The sequence below is a fragment of the Lygodium microphyllum genome, chromosome 8 (genome assembly GCF_053477565.2).
Source record: "Lygodium microphyllum isolate KBCC chromosome 8, Lygodium_microphyllum_v1.1.10, whole genome shotgun sequence".
In the NCBI taxonomy this organism is placed as follows: domain Eukaryota; kingdom Viridiplantae; phylum Streptophyta; class Polypodiopsida; order Schizaeales; family Lygodiaceae; genus Lygodium; species Lygodium microphyllum.
In genome coordinates, this window is record NC_141142.1 from 12,065,074 (window position 1) to 12,081,781 (window position 16,708).

Genomic DNA, 16,708 nt, shown 5'->3' on the forward strand with positions numbered 1-16,708 from the left:
ATCATTTGGAGCTGATTTAGTGGCCTAAAATACTCAATTTTACACATTAAATCACTATTGTAAACTCCAAGGCTGAAGCTTATTTAGTCACTTTATGCTTTGCCTATTGGTCAGGGGTGCTTCCTGGGTGTTTAATATGACTATTGGGATGCAAATGAAGGTTGAAAAATGCTTTGGATAGTTCCAAAATGTATTTTGAGCCTTTTTTGAGCTCCGTATTGATTGGCATTTACTTGGCCTTGGTCTACACTGGCATGCTTTGTGACAGAGATTATACCCATAGTCTATGTATGACCCATTGGTACATACTTGATGCTTATGTTACCTACATATGATAGTTACATTGTTTGGACTTGAATGCTACTAGAGCTGCATTTGGGCTTGACTTTGGATATTCTAGAGCTTATTTTGGTCTTGCTTTGGCTCATTAGATATTGATTGGGATTGTCTTCACGACATTGGATGCTATGATTGGATACTTGACCGGTCATATGCTCTGGATGTCTTATTGATGTATGATCGTGGATACTCCATCACTAGTGCTCTTACATGCTTTGTTTGAGTTATCTGCTAGACACTTATGACTTTTGTGCCAATGGGAGTGTCTTTGTATGCTTATCATACATTCAACAGTTCAGGTTATGCATGTTGAGCTTTTGGATCTTTGAGACCAAGATCTCCTTGTGGATGATGTATGGTTGATATACTTTGATCTATGTAGATGTACTTGGGCTAATTCAGCTTTATATTCACTGAGTAGACACCGACTTGTGTCAGGTCTTGGTAGTGGTATGTACATTTTGCCAAGTTGATTGAGGGGTAGACCAACTTTACTGACAGACTTTGTCTAACATGCTTGGATGTTGGCTCATGTGAATTTTACTATTACATGCTTGTTTATGCTTGCTTGATGCTGGTTTTGCATTGATAGTCAATGGTTGACTTGGAATATTGTTATTTCCCTACTGTCAGCTCTCATTGTACACTACTGGAAATTATTACAAGTATATATCTCTGGATTGTGATGTATTTTTCATGCTAAATCATCCTAATTTGATGTATTTTTTTGGGTACTTGATAGGTAGTATCATTAAATACTCATTTCTTGCCATTTTGCCTTAGTTTTGGTAGTTTTTTTGTCATTTTCTGCATTTTACAGCAAGCAAATTTAAACTCTCTGCACTGTTTTAGCTTACAGTATGGCATCTTCTTCCACTAACAGTGCTATCTTCAACATCACTAAGCTTGATGGTATGAATTATACCTATTGGAAACAGTGCTATCTTCAACATCACTAAGCTTGATGGTATGAATTATACCTATTGGAAACAGTGCTATCTTCAACATCACTAAGCTTGATGGTATGAATTATACCTATTGGAAGAGCCAAGTTTGGTAGGTATTGGTGTAGAAATCATAGATAAAGCCACTAAGGTTGAGTGGAGTGCCTGAAACTATGACATGGATGGACCATGATAAGTTATCTAAGTCCACCCTCATATTATTAAGTATCAGTTGACCACCCCCTAAACCCGTCCCTAGAATGGTAAGGCTGAGCAAATGTGCCGTGCGTATCATTAATAGATCACCCTATAGTGCCATTGATTTCCAAGTTGCAAAGGAGGCATGGATATGAAAGCCTTCCTCTTATGCGCATTTATGTGTCTTTGGATGTGAGGTATTTTGCCTTGTGCCAGTTGGATCCTAAAAGTGTTAAATGCATATTTCTTCGTTATGGAGATGTAGGAGAGATGGGTTACCGTCTATGGAATCCGCAGGCACGAGCCATGATGTAGTCTTCCATGAAGATAAGATACATAGTAGCCTAAGAAAGAGTTGTGGAGATACGCAATGTATATTTTAGGAGGAGTGACATACTCCCATATAGCCAGCTAGACAGCCTGTAGGAGCAGGAGCAGATGTTCATGGCCAGGGTGTCGGACAGAATGTTGGGCAGGTGGTAGTAGATGCTCATGGACATGGTGTTGGACAGAATGTTGGGCAGGCAACAGAGCCTGCAGTGCGGCGTTTTACTAGAGATTAGCCCTCTATACACTATGTCTTGGTTATAGATACAGAAAAGCCTCTTACCTATGGTGAGGCTATGCGCAAGGGTGACAGTCACTCACGGAGAGGGCTATGCAGCCTGAGATAAACTCCTTGCATAAGAATATGACTTGGGATTTGGTTTCCTTGCCTAATGGTAAGAAGGCTCCGCCATGCAAATGGATGTACAAGTTGAAGAGTACCCCTGGACACCCCAAGTCGGCTTATAAGGCAAGACTTGTTACTAAGGGTTTTAAACAAAATCGTGGAGTTGAATTTGATGAGATTTTCTCTCCTGTGGTTAAGATGACCACCCTGCGCTTATTCTTGGCTTTAGTTGCACAACTTGACTTCGACTTGTACTAGATGGATGTTAAGACCGCTTTTTTACATGAAAACTTGCATGATGAGATTTACATGGAGCAGCCTAAGGGCTTTATAGAGCTTGCCAAGGAGCACCTAGTATGCAGGCTGAAGAAAAGTCTTTATGGCTTGAAGTAGGCACCTAGAGAATGGTACCATAAGTTTGATGCTTTTATGCAATTAGAGCGCTACAACCGTAGTGATATGGATCCGTGCTTATACATGAAGAAAGCCCATGATGGATCTTTTCTTATTTTGGTACTCTTTGTGGATGACATGCTATTAACAAGGAAAGCTCATGATCAGCTAGATACTCTTAAGGCTCAGCTTAAGAAGAGCTTTGAGATAAAGGATCTGGGACAGGTCTCTCACATACTTAGTATGTGTATCAGACATGACAGGCATCAAGGACTCCTCTACTTGTCATAGAGGGAGTACATTCATAAAGTCCTTGAGCGGTTCCACATGCAAGACGTGAAGCCTATTGGCTATACATTGCCTTCTTATGTGAAGGTATCACACGTCAATTGTCCGTAGATAGATGAGCAGAGGGCCGAGATGACCAAGATTCCCTATGCATCCTAGTGGGCTATCATGGCATACAGACGAGTGGCTATCATGGCATACATAAGATTGTCCACTGCGAATACATAGGGAATCTTTTGTATGCCATGATAGCCACTCGTCGAGATATTGCCTTTGCAGTTGGTGTTGTGGCATGCTATATGGCTACGACTAGTAAGAACCATTGGGATGACATGAAGGGTATCACGAGGTACCTAAAGGAAAATATAGATGTGCGTATATGCTATGGCAGCCAGGATACATGAGTCGTGGGGTATACTGACTCTGATTATGTAGGATATGCAGATAGTAGGAAGTCCACTTTTGGCTATTTTTTCATCTATGCTGGAGATGCTATCTCTTGGATTACCAAGGTGTAGAAGTGTACGACTCTTTCCAGCACTAAGTCTAAGTATATTACAGCCAACACTAAGGCTTGCAAGGATGCCATATGGTTAGGCCGTTTGGTTCATGACCTTGGTATTGATACTATTCCTACACTACATTCGGATTCTATGAGTGCTATTCAATTAGCTGGTCTTCCATGTAAAGAAAAAACACATTGAGGTGAGGTATCACTTCATACATGGGGTCGTTATTGAGGACAAGTCTATTGACCTTGTCAAGATCTCGATTGACTAGAATCCTGCAGATCTACTCACCAAAATCTCTCTATGGAGTGCTTTGCCTTCCTTAGGAGATTGATGGGCGTGGGATGAGTCTTTTCTCATCCTATTATATATGTGTACATGTTGTACTTTTTTTTTTCTTTTTCGCTTCTCACTGGGATAGATTTGCCTTTGTTAGGACTTGAACTTCACCGTCTATTTAGTACTATTTCATACCTTAGTGTTAGTATGCATGTAATCTTCTGGATCAGCATATGTAAAGCAATCCTTATACTTCACATGATGTGTCGCCTGAAAGTCAAGGTGACGCAGGTCAAAAACGTCAGGTAGTTATATTTGAGCAATTGGTTCTTGATCATGAATGGAATAAGACTGTGTGCAGCACCCAGAAATGGCTGCTGATGTTTGATCCCATTATCTTCTAATTGTCTCTTGAGTGTTGGTATTATTCTCTTTCATGTTGTTTAATCAATAATGATTATGGTGATAGAAAAAAATGTCACAATTGATGAGCAACAATTCTATGTTGCTGAGTATGATGTTTGCTTTGTGTTTGAATGTATTTCTTGAACATAATGTAGTGTTGATGGCTAGAAATACATTCAGAAAGTTCCTTTACAGCACTGTTATGTATTCAGGCAAAATGATGTTTCATGGTTGTTATGGCATGTTGAAAGGCTATAACACTTTGGCGATCCCTGCCAGGTTTAGGAAAATAATTTCTTGATTTAGGTGTAGATCTAGAATCATGTCTTAAGAGATTCAGGGGACATGAATGCTGATGGCATTGGGATTGGTTAAGGTGCCTTCTATGGGCAGTATTTATGTCAAACAATTACCCTTATTTATCGAATCCTATCCATACCAGGAGCAAGTCTCAGGAAATCAGGGAGGCTTTGGCAAGACAGCAACAAGAGGTTGTAGGGCTAGATGATAGGGGTGGATCAACAGGTTTGGACAGGCTGGATGAGGAGCAGTTTATTAATGCTAGGCAAACTTCTTTGGAAGGGGATACCTTTGTAGGTACCTCAACAGTCTATCATTCTCCTTCCACTTCATCAGACTCTCCAAATTTGTCAGATGATGAGGGAATATTACCTCTTGACCAACAGGATACTTCTCCTAAACAAGCATTTGAGAGGTTGTAGCATGCAGTGCTTGGGAGAACATTTTTGTTAAGAAGTGCAAGAATTCAACCTGAGAGGGTTCTGAATTTTAATCCATTACCACCTCCAAGGAAGCCCAAGAAGAGACCCAAAATGAATCCGGATTAGTTGGTTAATCCAAAGATTTATGCATCTAAATTTTCAAGCAAAAAGAAAGAAGACCCTAATTACCATGTGGCACAATTTGAGACCAGATGGACAGCCAATGGTTTCAATCAAATGTACGGGATCATGTTAAAATGCAGCAGTTTGCTGCCAGCTTTTAGGGAAAGGCTATGGACTGGTTTGCTAGTTTTGGTATGGCAGCCTTGAATTCATATGATGCTTTAAAAACAACATTTTTGGGTGGGTTTCATAAAGATAAAACTCCGGGAGATATTCTTAGAAAGATCAAGCAAAAGGCTATGTTGGTGGAGGACTATGCCGAGAAGTTCAGGAATCAATTAAATAGGCTGCATGTTGATAATATATCTTCAGTTGAAATGCAAATTACCTACTTTATGAAGGGCTTGAGAGGTAAGATTTAGAATCCCATTGCCAATGTTGAGATGGGTCAGAATGATACATTGGACACAATGATCAAGGCAGCTATGAGAGTGGAAAAAAGACTTGGTACCTCTAGATCTAAAAACAGTAAAGATTAGACTCTTCGGATTCAAATTCTAATGCAGATTCAGGATCAGATTCAGATATAGATAGTGATGATGAGGGCATTGATTACAGTTTAGATTCTGATGATGATTCCAGTGACTCTGATGAAGATAATTCTAGTCGGACGAGGCATAAAGAAGAAGAAGAAGAAATCAGGATCAGCCAAGATAAAAAAGAAGAAAGCAAAGGATAAAGATAAGAAGAATTCAAATGGACAGCAAGTTAAATAAAATGATAAAACAGAAGTTAAAAGATTTGGATATTTTTGAAAGTGTTATAGAATCCGAGACATATGCTCGACTTTCTTATATGCTTAAAATATATATGGCGAATATTATGTTGACACAGAGGGAGAATAGGTGAGAGACAAGAGAGATGTAGAGAGAGAGGTAGAGAAATTAGCAATACACTAGGGATTGGAATATGGGCCAGTCCCCCCCCTTGTGAAGTTATATTGTTAATGAGGAGCAAGCTCCTTCATTACACATAAGCCAATTATTACTTTTAGATCTTGGAAACAAGATTACAGTTCCTTGCATGGCATACAACTGGCTAACTGTTGCACGACTTGGAAGTTGGCACTTTTTGATCCTTCTCGAGTCTCCTTCTCTCTCTTACACAATATGTGCAGGGCTCTCCTCTTAGCACTTGATTTCAGCAGAGCTTCCGTAGCACTTGCACCTTCTCTTCTCCTCTTGGAACTTGATTTCAACAGGGTTTCCACAGCACTTGATTTCAGCAGGGCTTCTGCAACACTTGCACCTTCTCTTCTCCCCTTTGATATATGCAAAGTGATGCTTCCTTCACCCCTCCCTTTTATACCCAAGGAGAGCCTTCTCTTTTATAGGCTTTCAAGAGCTTCTCTTCTTGAAGAGAGAATTGAATTGATCTTCATGCAAGATGTGGTTGCTCCACTTTGTAGTACTAATTTTGAGATATCTCTTTGTGCGTTGTTTGGATGAAAAAACATCCAACATGAAAGTTGTAAATCTCATTGTTTGCGATAACCCATGTGGCCCATTTTTAGATATCGTTTTTCTATTGTGAGATATTTTAAAAATGAATTTTCCAAAAAATAACTTTTTAAACTATACTTTTAACTTGTGGTCCATGCAACCACCTTGAGTCATAAATAATGAGAGTTCATTAGATTGCCTTGGGCCTCAATCTTAAGATAGAATTTCACACAAAAGCTTGTGTCATTTTAGACCTTAGAAAGGAAAAATCACTTCTCTCCTCACTTCTAGAGGATCACGTCTCTCATCTTTCTTAGTGAGACAATTCCCTCTCTCGTCTTTCTTAATGGAAGAAAAGACCTTAAACCTTGACTTATAGAGAAGAGGATGACCCCAAATGAATGCAATGCTTATTACACACAAGTAAAACATTCCTAAGAGTCCCTGGATACACACATAAATACATATACACAATGCTAATACACTTCCTCTTCTTAGATATCCCCTTCATAACTTGTACTGCCCTGTAATAGATATCCCCGTCACAGTGCTCTAATCACCCCATTAGGTGATGCACTGGGAATACTGGTCTCTAAATGGTCTCATAGCCATGCTAGATCATCATTAACACTTAAAGAAAAGTAAGTCATTAATTTATTGACCTGAATTTATTAAATAGAGAATACGTAATAATCAATCAATTTAGTGACATCCCTCTGGCTTCTAAACAGTTGACATCAATTGTAGAGGGAATACATAGTCCTTAAGAAGATCTAGAAAGTCTTGTAGTTCTCTATCAATCATAAACTGAGCATCCAATGGAGAATAATTCTTAAACTTAACCAAATACTTCCGTAATACCTTACCTAACCTTAGAGTAATGTCTTGATAATGTAAAATTCTTTCAAGCACAAGGAACTCTTATGTTTCTTCTATGTTAAGTAAATCTTCCTTGATTGGTTCCATTGGAGGTTATCCAATATAGAGATGTAGCAAACTGATATGGAAAGCATTATAAATGTTCCAATGACTTGGTAGATCCAAACAAAAAATCGCATCATTTATCTTATCTGTGATCTTGAAAGGGCCATAATAGCGATTAGAAAGCTTAATCACTTTACCCTTTTGACATTTCTGCTTCTTCAAGCAAGCCTTCTCAAACTTAAGAAGAACATATTGTCCAAGCATCATGGCATACTTAAGTCCATTATAAGTGATCGAGATCCCTGGATGACTAGCCTCTTTTGGCAAGCTCTCTTCGAGAACCTCAAGACAAAGTCAAAGTTTTCATCCTCTTATCATCCTCAAATGGATGGACAGAGTGAAAGTGCTAATTCTACTGTTTTGGACCTTTTGAAATCCTATGTCTTTGATAATCAAAGACAATGAAAAAAGTATTTTCCTTTAGTAGAGTTTATATATAATAATACGGTGTACTCTAGTACTAGTAAGGCACCCTTTGAGATCATCTATGGTAAGCCTCATTTACCACCCATTCTTCTTACGAAGGATAAGATCTTTACAGCAGATGAGTTGATACAACTTTCACTCAAGTAAAAGTTGTTATCCAAAGGACACAAGAGAAGCATAAACGCGAAGCAGATAAGCATCGTCGTAAGTTAGATCTCAAGTGTAATGAATAGCTTAGCTATATGATCAGCTTTGATTATCTTTTGCACATGTATAAAGTGAGCTTGCTTACTGAATCTATCAATGATAGTCCAAATTGCATCATTGCATGCTTGTGTGTGAGAAAGCTCCATGATAAAGTCCATGGCTATCCTTTCCCAAGGCTCATTGGGAATAGGTAATGGCTTCAGTAGACCAGGTGGTTTATGCCTATCATACTTTACTTTTTGGCATATCTTGCACTCGTGGACATATATTTCAATGTCAGCTCTAAGAGTGTGCCAAAAGAAATATATTTCCAATGCTTGAGTAGTGTATAGAATACCCCTATGTTTAATATATGGAGATGCATGTGCTTCATCCATTACCTTGTATTGTAATGGTAATGCTACACAAATTGCTTGATAGTGATACAAATAACCATCTCGAATCGAGTAAGGTGTAATTGAATGACCTGAGTTAAGCTGATCCCATATGGTTAAGAAGTCAGAATCAGTTGCATACATTTTGGGTAAATCCATGAACTTGTTATGGTAAATAGTTGTGATTGCATTCACTCGAGGTCACCGTGATAGAGTATCTCCTACCACATTCTTAGTTTCAGATGTGTGAAAGATTTGAAAATGAAACATAGATAAAAAATTTGCCCAATGCATTTGTTTCTCTAAGAACTTCTTCTGAGTGAGAAAGTATCTTAGACTTTGGTGATTTGTTTTAATAACAAAATGTGATAGTGTTTCCATACTTGAAGAGCATGTACCACTGCCATAAGCTTTTTCTCATATACTGGAGCATGTAGCTCATGGTCCTTGAGACGTCGGCTCTCAAATGCTACTACATGATGCTCTTGGTTAAGCATAGCTCCAATGCAATCCCCAGAAGCATTGCAGTGAACTTCAAAAGGTTTTTGAAAATCCCAAACTATGAGAACTAGTTCTTGAGTTACAAGAAACTTAATTCTTTCAAAGGCTTGTAGTTGCCTTGATCCCTAGCAAAAAGGCATTTGCTTCTTAGTAAGGTCATGTAGAGGAGATGTAACATATGCAAAACCTCGTATGAACCTTCTATAGTATGAACATAGGCCCAATAAACTTCTAACTTCATGTACAGAAGTAGGTGTAGGCTATTCAATAATGGCTCAAATCTTCTCAAGATCCATTCTCACCAAATTGTGAGAAACAATATGGCCTAAGTAATGAATTTTCGAAAGGAAAAATTCACTCTTCTTAGCATTGACATGTAGTCTATGCTTGCAAAGCTCTTGAAAAACAATATATATATGTTTTCTATGCTCTTTTTCAGATCATGAAAATATTAGAATGTCATCAAAGAAGACACCTGTGAACTTTAAGTAAGGTCTGAAAATTCTCTCCATCATTCGATTGAATGTGGCGAGTGCATTAGTCAAATTAAATGGCATGACTAAGAACTCGTATAGTCCAAATGTCATACTAAAAGTTGTCTAATGAACATCTTCAAGTGCTATTCGTATCTGGTGATAGTCGCTCTTTAGATCAATGTGATTAAAGATACTAACCCCTTGCAACTTATCCAAGATATCATCTATCCTTGGGATAGGAAAACAGTTCTTGATTGTGATCTTGTTCAAAGATCTGTAGTCTATGCACATACGGAAATAACTGTCTTTCTTTTGAACAAGTAAGACTGGAGAGCAGTATGGAGAAGAGCTAGGTTGAACTAATCATTTTTCCAACAATTCGTTTAATTGTGTTAGGATCTCCTCTTGCTGACTTGCACTTTCTCGGTAAGGCGGTTGGTTAAGTGGTGAATTTCCTGGGATAAGATCAATTGTATGATCTTCCAGGCGCTTAGGAGGTAACTCTCCTAGGGGTGAATCACTAAAATAATCTTCACTAGCTTGATCAATTAAAGAGAGGGGTTCTTTTAAAGTCTGAGACTTAGAAGTATTAGTTGGTATTGTGTATTCATTAGAGACACCAAGTGTCCCTGAATCATTAGTTTTTTTTTACTCTCTCACAAAAATCATGTACGCAAAAATAGCTTTTTTCATTTCTTTAGAGATGCTAACATGACTAACCATTGGCACAGGCCAATCTTCAACATCAGTAATGCATACTATGTTTCGATCCTTGAATTGAAATGCAAGGATCTTCTTAACAAAATCAAGAGGAGATCTAATCTTTAATGCCAAAGTATGCCTAAGATAACATCACAGTAACCTATGGGTGCAAGTAGAAAAGATTCTTGGTCGCAGTAATCCCCAATTTTAAGATTCAACTTCCCTTGAATAGGAGTAGAATTGGTTGTAAGTCCTTTAAATGCCGACCCTGATCCAATTGGTGTTTCCAATCGATCCGGTGGAATTTGTAGCCTTTCAATAGTATCAGCTGTCACAAAATTAAATGTGGATCCTAGATCAAAGAGTATCAAAACTCGTTGATTATTGAGTGTCCCCCAACCCTTTAAGAGTTGTCTTTTCTTCTCATTTAAATGAGTATTAGCTTGCATATTTGGAACAAAATTTGAGGATGGCGGAGGAGGATCTTTAACCACATTTACTTCCTTCCTTTTGTGAGGACAATCAGGCTTCATATGCCCTAACTCACCACAAAGAAAGCACCTTCCTACCTCTTTGTACTTTTGTATCTCAGAGGGTGAGAGATACTTGTGCTTCTTCTTGTTACCCTCTGGCTTTGAATATTGGTCATGGGTAAAGGTAGGTCTTCTTTGATTAGTCTTGTCTCTTGGTTGATCATAGAGCTGCTATTGCCTACCTTTATAAGAACTCATCTCCAACTTTCGAGATGTACCAAGTATATGCAAACTTTCAGCTATGATGGCAAACTCCATCATGCGAGATAAGGTTTCATGTGGATGCACCTTCATGGTTCTGTGTAAATGAGGAAGTAGGCCAACTTCAAACTTTCTTTTATTCTCTTCATCGTTGATCTCCATGAAAGGAGTAACCTTGAGAAGAGTAGACTAAAACTTGTCCACATAACTAGTGACCTTTTCATGCTCTTTCTAGCATAGCCAATCCCACCCCTTCTTGACATCATTCTCAAAATTAGGAGGCAAGAACTGAGCATAAAACTTCTTCTTGAACTTTTCCCAAGTCGTAGGTTTCCTTCCCTCCAAAATGAGAGTCAACCACCAATTGCTAGCGGTGTCTTTCATGTGCATGTCTACGTGCCTTAGCTTGGACTTTTCTGAGAAATTACCATCAGAAAAAGTATCTTTAAATTGCCTAACAAAGGCTAACACCTTAACAGGATCCCTCTTACCAGAGTAAGAGTCAAACTTTATGTCCTTATCCCCAAACTTGAAAGTCTTAGTCTTCTTAAGCTTGCTTCTCTTATGGTCGGTCCCTCTTTGTCTGTTTGCGGATTGCATGAGACTTAGAACCAAGAGAGTAGAAACTAGAAGATGAGGAGGAGGAGAAGGAACTTGAGTAATCAGGGGAGTAATTGGTTGTTGAGGGAGATGACTCCCTCCTTATCTGCCTCACTCGAGGTAACATATTTTTACTCTTCTTGACCTGAGAATCCTTCTTCCTTTTAGGAAGCTTCTCAACAATCGGATACTTTGCATCTTCACCATCAATTGATGCAATGGTGTTTTCTCCAGTATCACCGTCTTTTGGAGGATTCGATCCTTCATAAGTAGCTTCTTCCCTTGCCCTTAAGCTGTCAATCAATTGGTGTACTTCGGGAATTTCCGACAGGCTATGATACTAAAAGAAAATTGAGATTGTAATTGCTCACTTATAGGTGCTTCATCAGTTGCCATCTTTACCTTCTTCTTGCAAGGATCATCTTTACTTTGAAAAAAGCAAAGAGGCCTGCTCTGATACCACTATTATAGAATTTGAGATACACGTTTAACTTTCTTATATACTTAAAATATATATAGCGAATATTATGTTGGCACAGAGAAAGAATAGATGGGAGAAAAGAGAGATGTAGAGAGAGAGGTAGAGAAATTGGTAACACACTAGGGACTGGAAGACGGGCCAGTTCCCCCCCTTATGGAGTTATATTATTGACAAGGAGCAAGCTTCTTCATTACACATAAGCCAGTTCTTACTTGTAGATCTTGGAAACAAGATCACGATTCCTTGCACAGTATACAATCGGCTAACACTTACACAACTTGGAAGTTGGCACCTTTTCATCCTTCTTGAGTCTGCTTCTCTCTCTTACATAATATGTGTAGGGCTCTCCTCTTGGCGCTTGTCGCAGCACTTGCACCTTCTCTTCTTCTCTTTAATACATACAACATGATGCTTCCTTCACCCCTCCCTTACACACAAGGAGGTCCTCCTCTTTTATAGGCTTTCAAGAGCTTCTCTTCTTAGAGAGAGAGTTGAGTTGATCTTCATGCAAGATGTGGTTGTTCCACTCTGCAGCACTAATTTTGAGATATCTCTTTGTGCATTGTTTGGATGAAGAAATTGACAAGCTCTTGAGAGTGGGGTTTTATCAAACCAATAAATGAGGTTACTTGGTTATCTCCTACTGCTGTAGTGCCAAAGAAGAATGGGAAGATCAGAGTTTGTGTGGATTACAAGAAATTAAATGCAGCTACTATTACTGATCCTTTCCCGATTCCTTTTACTGATTCTCTCCTAGATGATGTGGTAGGTCATGAGATATTCAGTTTTCTGGATGGGTTTTCAAGATACAATCAAATTAGGATGTATCCGAAAGACATGAATAAGACAACTTTTATCACAAAGTGGGGAGCTTATGTTAGCACAGTTATGAACTTTGGGTTGAAAAATGGACTGCCTGAGTTTCAAGGAGCTACTCATAAGAGAGCTACTCATAAGACATTTGAGGCTTATCTAACAACTTTTATGAGGGTCTTTATTGATGATTTTTGTGTGTTTGGCAGCAGGATAGAACATTTAAAACACCTTAGACTATTCTTTCAAATATGTAGAATTTTTGGCATGTCTTTAAATCCTTTTAAGTCAGTGTTTGTAGCCAAAAGGGGTGTGTTGTTAAGTCATATCTTGTCAGAAGAAGGCATGAGTATTAATCCCAAAAAAGTTACAACTATTCAGAAAGCTAAAGCTCCAAGTAATATGCAGGAAGTCATGCGGTTTGTGGGCCAAGTTAAGTGGCATAGCATGTATTTAAGGTACCTTTCACATATCTATTCTCCTCTTGCAACTCTCACTAATAAAGGGATATAGTTTGTGTGGAGGGAAGATCATGAGAAAGCCTTTAGTATTCTCAAGAAAATGTTAGTGGTGGTTCCAATCTTGCATCCTCCAGTATGGGATTTACCTTTCAATATTTTTGTTAATGCATCTAACTTGGCTGTGGGAGGTGTTCTAATGCAAGATAAGGTATCTAGTTTGTACATACCAATCTATTATGCAAGCAGGAGATTAAGCACTGTTGAAAATAACTATTTAGTAACTGAAATAAAAGCACTTGGAATGGTTTTTTCAGTGCAGAAATTTAGTCATTATTTGATGGAAAATCAAGTCATTTTTCATGCCAACCATCAAGCACTCTTGTTCTTGATAAATAAGCCTAATTGATAGGTAGATTGGCAAGATGGATGTTGTTGTTACAAGAGTTTGACTTCAAGGCCGTGCATATCCCTGGGAAAGAGCATGTATAGCTGATTATTTAAGTAGATTGGAAAATGATGCTTCTGAAGTTGGACTTTCTGATCACTTACCTGATGCCAAACTTTTTGAGGTTCAGGCCCTTAATCCTGATTCATAGTATGACCAGATGCTGCACTTCCTAAAGTCAAGAATTATGCCTACGCACCTTTCAGCAAATCAGAGAAGAAGGTTAGTATTGAAGAGTAGAATGTTTTAGGTTATTATGAACACACTGTATAGAAGGGGAGTTGATAGTGCCTTGAGAAGGTGTGTTCCTGAGTTTGAGCAACCAGGAGTGTTACATGAAGCTCATGTCGGACTATCAGGAGGTCATTTTTCAAGAGAGATTACAGGCATAAAAATACTACAAGCAGGGCTATGGTGGCTATTGTGTTGAAAGATGCTTATCAGTATGCTAAAGAGTGTTTGCAATGTCTCAAGGAAGGTCAACCACTTGACCGAGATAGGATGCAAGATTATCTTGTGTTGCCACTTGAGCCGTTTCAAAAGTTGGAATTTGACTTCATTGGTCCCATCAAATCAGCTACGAAAATGACAAGTAACATATACATTTTGGTTTGCACTGATTACGCTACTAAGTGGGTAGAAGCCCATGCATTAAAGGATAATAAAGCAGCAAGTGTGGCAAAGTTTTTGTACTCTAATGTTATGACCAGATTTAGCTATCCTATTGAGCTGATCAGTGATTGGGGTAAGCATTTCCTGAATCAAGTGATCAAAGAATTGACTATCAGGCATATGATTCTGCACAAGAAGTCTACTCCTTATCATCCTCAGGCTAATGGTCAAGCTGAAAGTTTCAACAAGATTTTGCTTCATATCTTGAAAAATTTTGTTGAAGATAATCGGGAAGATTGGGATATTAAACTTGATTCAACATTGTGGGCTTTCAAGACAGCATATAAAGTTGCAATAGGGCCTACACCTTTTAGGCTAGTTTATGGTTTGGAAGTGGTAGTTCCTATGGAATTTGTAGTTCCAAGTCTGAGAGTTGCTGTTATGAGCAAGATGGATCCTGAAGAATCAGTGCAATATAGATTAGAACAACTTTTGAAATTGGAAGAGGACCAGATATTAATAGCTTATATTACAGGTGTCAAACAACAAAGAAGATAGACTTTGGTTAATAGACATATCAAGAAGAAATTTTTTTAGGAAGGAGACTGGGTTGTAGTTTATAACTTTAGCCTTGGCAAGTTTTCTGGTAAGTTGAAACTCAGGTATGCAGGTCCCTTTGTCATTTTCAAAGACATGGGTCATGGTACTTTTTGCTGCAAGGCATATATTCTTTTGGGGGTTTCTCTCCTTCTCCACTCTCGACTCATTCTCGGCCTGCAACTCTCACCACCATGACACATACTTGTCGCTCTTCAGCCTAAAAGCTGTCCCTGACCAAGTGTGGCCACTAGGAAGATGACGATGATGAGCTCTATGTGTCCAACGATGATGACAGGTCGGTGTAGTAGGGAGATAAAGAGGTAACACCATCGAATGCTTCATCTCTTTCCAACCCTAGTGTTGTTGGTACTCCCTTCATGGACTCCAACTTGTATTTGAATGTTGAGGCAGAAGTTCACCGATTATGGTTTCAAAAAATCGAGTTGTATGATTATACTCGTTTGCCATGGGATCGTTGGGCATCGAATGTGAATGCCTCCATACAAATGGATATTTTGAGGCACTCAAATTGCAAAATTGTAGGTCGTCTTGAGTTAACTCTTGCCATTGTTAGTTAAGTGTTTGCACTCCCTATCAATGATAATCCGATTGCATATCAATGTACGAAAGACCAGATACAATATGTTTTCGGTGAACCAGCTAGATCCAGGAATGTATATGTGCTAAAATACATTGATGGTGTTAAGAAATTGTAGTTGTGTTGGTTCATGGAGCGCTTCATGATGTTCATTAAGATCGACAGTATTACTTGAGATACTTATGACATTCTTTACTATGCAGAGCATTTGGGGATGCCAAATTGGAAAGGCCTTATGTTTGATAGGCTAAAGGCTGAGATAAAGATATCCAAAACTAAGATCTTTCAAAAGTCTCAGATGGGTTGCTTTCTAGCAGATTTGTATGAGCATGCACGAGTCTTGTATCCAGAGCTTACGGCTGAGTACTTGCTGAAAATGGATGTTACTTCTTTGGCCAAAGATGCAGTGGAAACTGATCATAAGGTTGATGTTTCTCATGAGATTAAAAATGTCAATGATGCATGAGATGTTTGATGGTGATGCTGCAAAACATGCTATTTATTGTGATTTGAAAGAGGTTGGATATGATGAGACATATGCCAAGTAGGTTTCTTCCAAATTTGTTAAGGGAGATCATAAAGATGCAGGTATTAAAGATGTACTTCATGTTGGTAAGCAGGATGATGGGGATGCTTTAAAAGTGGATGGCAATCTTTATGCAAAGAAAAAGAAGAAAATTGGGAAAATATGGTTGAGGAGTAGGTTTATATCACAAGAGAAGAAGCAAGATGCTCATCTTGATGCTTGGAATCATCTTGACAATGTCTTTGGTGATCAGCATGTGAATGAAGGTTCAGCAGAAATACCTTCAGTTTTACCTAGTTCTAGTATGCATGATGATCAGTTTGATAGTCTTTTTGATGATGTTGGAGTTATGTAGAAACTCATGGCATGCTTTCAGGATTATAATAAGCGGACTACCCGAACTGTTATTCGGATTACTGATATGCAGGTTTAGTTGGCTACTAGGCAAAAGGCCGTTGAGGACTTGAGTTAGAGCTGCAGCACAAGTAGTCATAGTATGATGCATTAGAATTGGATCTTAGGGGTAAAATTACATATATACAACAAATGTTGGATAAAAACAAAATATCTACTGCACTTTTTGAAAAATAGACTAGTGAACTTAAGACTAAATGCTTGGAGGAGATGCAATCTTTTATGGGGAAACATGTTCAACTTCAGGTTGATTATCAAATGTTGTTGGAGAGATTTCAGCCATTGAAGGAAGTTGAAAAGAAAAATTTGAGCAATGTTGAAGTTGAAGTGGATGCTTCAGTGATATTGAAATCTGACTTTGAGGATATTAGGAATGCAT